The 6,532-nt window shown below is 33.8% G+C and overlaps 1 pseudogene; it reads left to right on the top strand.

Moving 5' to 3' along the window:
* Window positions 1-6: 6 nt before the first annotated feature.
* On the top strand, window positions 7-2,051 carry LOC119188495 (annotated as a pseudogene).
* Window positions 2,052-6,532: the final 4,481 nt, after the last annotated feature.

Raw genomic sequence — 6,532 nt, 5'->3', positions numbered from 1 at the left:
CGGGAACGGGCATTTCAACTTGGGAAACTGCTCGGTATAGACACAGAAGACGATAATGAACTCTTTGAATTTTTAAGAAATGTGCCATCGTCATCTTTGGTAAACATTACACTGCCTCCACTTGATGCCAATAACTTCGATTTAACTGATAATATTATATTCGGACCAGTAGTTGAGAAGACATCTTTAAATGTGAAAAATTCTTACGATATCCACCACCATATTTTGTAAGAAAAGGGCATATGGCTGATGTGCCAATCATTTTAGGATATACTTCAGGCGAAGGAATCGAAATTGCAAGAAATTTATCAAAACAGCCCTTTACTATACTAAAACTGGTAGTATTGTACCCAGAGAACTAAAATTAAAATGGACACCTGAACAGACACTAAATGTGGATGTAAAATCCGCGAACACTATTTTCAGGGTAAGGAAATAAGTAAAGAGATGAGTCAAGCCGTCAGTAATTTAGAAACGGATCGACTTTTCGCATACAATATCATGAGATATGCGCGATATCACGTTCGCCATAACTCATGCCCCGCTTATTTGTATAAATTTGAGGCAGAGACAGAAAGAAATTATACTAAATCACATTACAACCTGGATTCCATCAAGGGAGTGTGCCACTCAGACGACTTGATGTACTTTTTTAATGTGACATGTCTTGATATTCCAGTCTCAAAAGAATCGAAACGGATTATAGAAAAATGTGTACAATTATGGACGAACTTTGCTACAACAGGGTAAGCTAGTAAGCATGACTAATCAAAATTGTATTTGTTTTGTACAAGATATGTATCCAGTTATCAAATTATATCTTTTGTCGATATTTGCTACAATTTCACGATAGCCGTAACATTTATAATAATATGAAAAGTAGTTAGGTTCAACTAACAGTTGTCTAATTAGGATTTAGAATAATATGGTAGTGCGTGATAAACTAGTGGGGAAATCAACGGTCTGCCGATATGGATCTCCGCAGGTCCGAAACCCAAGACACCCGCCTCTTACTTATCGATGTTATGTTTATATTGTTTATCAATTATCGTGCACATTACGGTGAAGGAAAACACGTTAAGAATCTTCAAAAAACTTACGATGAAGGATTCTCCGAAAAATCGAAGATACGAGTATGTGAAGTATGCAAACCCACGCTCAGCCGGCGTGGTGGACTACGACCTAACCCCTGTTAGTAACTACCCATACACCCCCCCCCCCCCCCCTTGCCACCGACAATTTTTGTTCGCTCGATCTACACACATAATGTAAGCCGATGCACGGGATAACATTTGGAACGGTCCTAGGCACAGTACGATGCGTATACCTCTTGTATGCAAAATCACATTGACGTCTAAAAGGAGCCCGCAAACATTGCCCCTCCGCCCATACTTCCTCCATTCTTCTATTCCCCATTACCTTCCCCACTCTCCACCGGGCTTCTACAGTCGTTAAGCCGGGGATTCCAGTATCCCATTCGCAGATTCCCTCGATGACTGCAGAAACGCCTTATCAAAAAAAACCATCTCAGTTGAAGAGTACATAAGTCCGTGTTCAGAAATGACACTATATATACAGGGCTACTATTAATTATATGTGGTACCGAAAAAAGGAATTATTTGAAAACTGGGTAGAATTTTTTTTAGCGCGATGTCATTGGGTGATCTAACTAAAAAGATTGACGCAATCGAACATTAGCAAAGTAATATTTTTAACATTCACAGCCTTTAGCAGCAAAAGCAGATGTGAATTATTAAAATAACGCTATAACTTTGTCCCTATATTATATTTGTTTCATTGTCGATATTAATAAATACATTTTTTTTATTACAGCGCACCGACATTGTCGGATGATTCTGAACAATGGAAGCCGTTCACAGAAAAGGAGCGAAAATGTTTTATAATAGGACATGAATTCAAGTGCGTGGAGAACCCGGATTTAGAAAATTTACGGTTTTGGGAAAATATTTATGAGGAAGAAAATCTCACTGTATAATAACAATTTTCAATCATATACATAGTTGAACAAAGGATTTATCGAGCAAATTTTACCCCAGTAGTGTTTAATTTTCCTTAAATTTGACTCGGCTATAACTACCTATGAGAGATTCTCAGACATGTTAATCGTTTTTCATAATCTAAGGACCGTTCACACAAACACGTTTTAAGTCGGATCGATGTCCAAATCGGTGATTTAGGTAGATAAATAGATAGATATTTATGAATCGTAAAATATTTATTTATTATGATTCATGAGCGTGTGGATACGGTTATGGTTTATGTGTCTGTGCAAAAATAAAAAATAAATCACGATCAGGAAAATAAAGATTCTCATATGTGTGAACGAGACGTAAACGGTGACAGGAGGCGTAGCGTAAGGTTATAAGGTCCATTTTCCATTTTGTTTACCTTTAATCTGGGTAACTAAACAGTATTGACAAGTAAAGAATTTAAATTCACGCCTAGTTAGTGATTAGTTCTCGCAGTTGAAAGAAAAACGTAAAAATAATTAATATGCATGGATATTTCGGCCTTTAAAATTTAATACGACGAAATTTTAAAGGCCGAAATATCCATGCGAGAACTAATCACTAACTAGGCGTGAATTTAAATTCTTTACTTGTCAATACTTGTTTAGTTACCCAGATTAAAGGTGAAACAAAATGTATGAAAATGGACCTTAAGCTATCACCTTAAACGTTATCTGACGAAAATATTTTGCAAGACTAGTCACAGACTATTAAATGAAAATATGATCGCCTCACACAATCATATTATACTGATAAATGTGGATGAATATATATTTTTAATTATAAAACCTTAGTTTTTTGACTGTCGCATATCAACGCTTTATTATATCGGTGGAATTTAATTTACTGTTCCGAAACATACGTATTCAGTAAATGATATTATGGAACAAGTCTGTAGCATTTAGAAAACAAAATAAAATACTTTTCCTCTTATGTGACATTTACTTCATGACGATATTTTTTATTATTTTTCACGACACATTTGTTATAGGTATAACGATTAACTGAGAATACATTCGTAATCATAAATAAATTTTAGCGTTCATCAATTTAATATAGAAGTAAACTCTGCATAATATTACGTAAACTAGTCCTCCTTATTCATAGACGTTTTTATCGAAGGACAGAGCATTGCTATGATAAAAGTCTGTTTCTCGGTGCTGACGGCATGGTAGCCTTTGCAGTGCGTAGATATAGGGCCCTTGTGCTTGGTTAATACTGAGATACAACTTGAAGCTAATTGGCTGTCAGATAAACAAAGCTGAATAAACAGCAAGCTATCAGATAAACAAAGTTGAGAAACAGACTTGTTATCACAGCAATGCTCTGTCCTTCGATAAAAAACGTCTATGAATAATGGGGTGTATATGAAATATCAAACAAAATATATATGAATAATATAAAAACATCTTGACAGCCGCGTTCAAATTCTGCTTTGTCCTTTTCCAGCGGATCCCAACTGATGCCAAAGATTGAAAAAGCTATAACTTTCATTTTAATTTGTATTTTAATTAAAAATTGACTTCAATCTCCGAATTTATCAATATTATTGGGATTCTTGTAGTTTTATACTATTCTTAAGCCCATCGGTTACGCGCGGCAATTACGTTCTTTTCTGCCTATCCTATTACATAACTTTATTTTAAATACGTACCCATTATACAGATTAAATTTTGAGACATCAATAATGTTCAAATAAATCGACTGACACATGACTTTTAAAAATTCGTCGCGTGAACTTAAGTGGAATAAATTTAAGCATTCCAGTTTTTATAACAAATGATACAATATGCCAAGGCTAGGAAAGATTCGATCTTTTTCTAACAGAGAGCCAGTTTCTAAGCACCTACACAATATATTTATACTAATACCCCAAACTCCAATATTAATAAATACGTAGTCGATACAAGTTCACAACTTAAAAGTATTTCCCTTTGTCATTCCGACGCAAATGACAGAGCATTTTGTGCGTAGATTCTCCAATTTACGATTGACGCATCGAACCATTTCATTTATATTCTTTGACGATTTCAAAGGTTGACTTATATTTGTTATAATATAATTATGTTGATTTTTACCGAGTATTTATAAGCTGACTTTGTATAAGATAAGTGGATTATAATATGAAGAGATCACGAGAAGCCACGTTACTCTTACATGGGTAGAGTACATACTTGTACCATTAATTATTTGATAATTTTGATGTTATAAAATAATAAAACAATTTCTCATTTCCTTATAATAATCATTAAACGTACACATATTCTTATCAATCATTACTCTTTACGAGGTAAATACTGCAATAAAACGATATCCAATAAAATCCATTAGTTTAAATCTGAAACTTGTAAAAAAAACGATACTGGCTTTTAATATTAATGCTTATTGTGAACTAAAAGAATAACATACTTTACAAAATATTGATCCGTCATTATTGCAGTAGATAATATAAACAATTAGTCCCAATAATCTACATCAGAGTGTAATGTGGCCACAAAACTATGTAATAATTTGCTTAATTTACTTCTTATACTGATTACATGACAGGTCGATTTGTCAAGAGATATAAAAATACATCCCAAACTATGTTTCGCCGTAGCATTACGTACTTATATTATCCATAGACACGAGTTTAAAATTATCAGTTCTTTTCACCACCAAACAGATAACAGAAAATGACGTCCGCCGTGTAAAGGGTTTACGACGATAAACTAATTTGCGGGTAGTTTGACAACATTCGTGATTGTACCTAACATTTACAATTAATAGCTTGTATTTTTTAAGTTGTGTATTTTTTATTGATTCCCATCACGAGTCGCTCGTCTGACACAATTGTAACCGTTCTTAGATTACGATACTCATATCCCGAGAGACTGGGGCGATGGTAGCCCATGTTTTGGTGTTGTAGACTCTCCGCGAAATATATCTTTGAATTGGATCTCGCACTTGTAATTAGTCTCGGGTCCTAGTATGTATTATCTTATTTGTAATGTTGTAATACAAGTCATCTCAGCGCGTCCATAACGTAAGAACGGCAAACATAAGCGCATCGGCAATTTTCGAATAACGGAACAAAACTAGCACTGTGATTACATGTTATTGTATATTATATATGTGTGTTTTACATTATTATTATTGCTCAATATTAGATATACTGTGTGAATATTACATTTAGAATCGGAAGATTGACGAGGCGCGAAGTTAGTTGTAATAAACTATGTTTTAAAAGAACATCAAAATTAATACATAACAAATACTTATAACCTTCGTAAACAAAATAAAAAATTTCAGACCGCTGGAGACACAGAAGTGTGAGAGTTTGACAATATTGAGTTGGTACACTAGAATTTACTAGATTGTATTTAGATTGCAGTGTAGATATAACATTTCTTGGTTATAGTGTAATAACAAAAGCTCATATTAAAATTACAACTCAATTTTCATATTAATACTCAATACATTCGAGGAATTGTTCGCAGGCGTTATAACTTAACATCTCTGAATCTACTAAGCTATATATTTACATATCCTATGAGTAATAATGATGTAGACTGTTCATGCGTTGTGGGTCATCGCTAGTGTTGCAGGTCCTATTTGTTTAAAAAATCGGGCCAAAGGTAAATCAAATCGGATTAACAGATCAGAACATACATTTTTGACTACAACTTATGCTAAAGTTGGTTATAATGTGAATTTCTGCTCAGATCGCGGTAAAGTCGCGTCGCTAAGCGACATAACACAGAACAAAAAAACTGTACCTACAGCTAGTATGTATTGTGATACGTATTTTATTTTATAAAAATGATTTAATAAACTTATTGTTTTATCAGACATTTAGTGTCCCGATCAGTTGTAATCGACACGTTCCCAGAACTTCGAAATTCGGGACTTAATACGGGACACCTGGCAAACTAGTCATAGCGGCTTGACGGATTATTTGGCGCGATTCATGAATGTAAACAATGATATTTAAATACTAGGCGCGTGGTCCACAAGCCACAAAAAAGACATCAACAATCGTCGAGTATATGAACATTTCAAATAGTTGCGCTAACAATTAACAATTGCTATAGCCGAAGTATGATAAATGGCATAATAGCAGACTGAAGGTGCGCCCAAATCTGACGATGTTTTAAATTATTTGGATACGCCTTCAAAGGTCAAATGATGTGTGAACCTGACCTTGCACTGGCGAATTCATTATTTTAGCGATATAACCTTTTTAAAATCACTAATATATGATCATTATCAGCTGCTATTTCTTATCTGTTGCGCAACGTGTAAATAATATGTTCGAACAATAAAATCACGGTATAATAAACCAGCTTTAAATGATTTACTTGTTAAAGGTATGTAGTCATTCTATATCTTATTTTTATAAATATACACCCACTTTTTATAATTCTATGAATCTATTGTACATCAAATTTTATTTAACAAATTTGATGTCCACTTCATGATTACCAAAAAATAATAAAGTATCTTATTTCTGTGGTTACCTT

The sequence above is a fragment of the Manduca sexta genome, unplaced genomic scaffold (assembly GCF_014839805.1).
Source record: "Manduca sexta isolate Smith_Timp_Sample1 unplaced genomic scaffold, JHU_Msex_v1.0 HiC_scaffold_1845, whole genome shotgun sequence".
Taxonomy (NCBI): Eukaryota; Metazoa; Arthropoda; class Insecta; order Lepidoptera; family Sphingidae; genus Manduca; species Manduca sexta.
The sequence above is the reverse complement of the archived record's forward strand: the minus strand, read 5'-3'. Positions and strand labels throughout refer to the sequence as shown.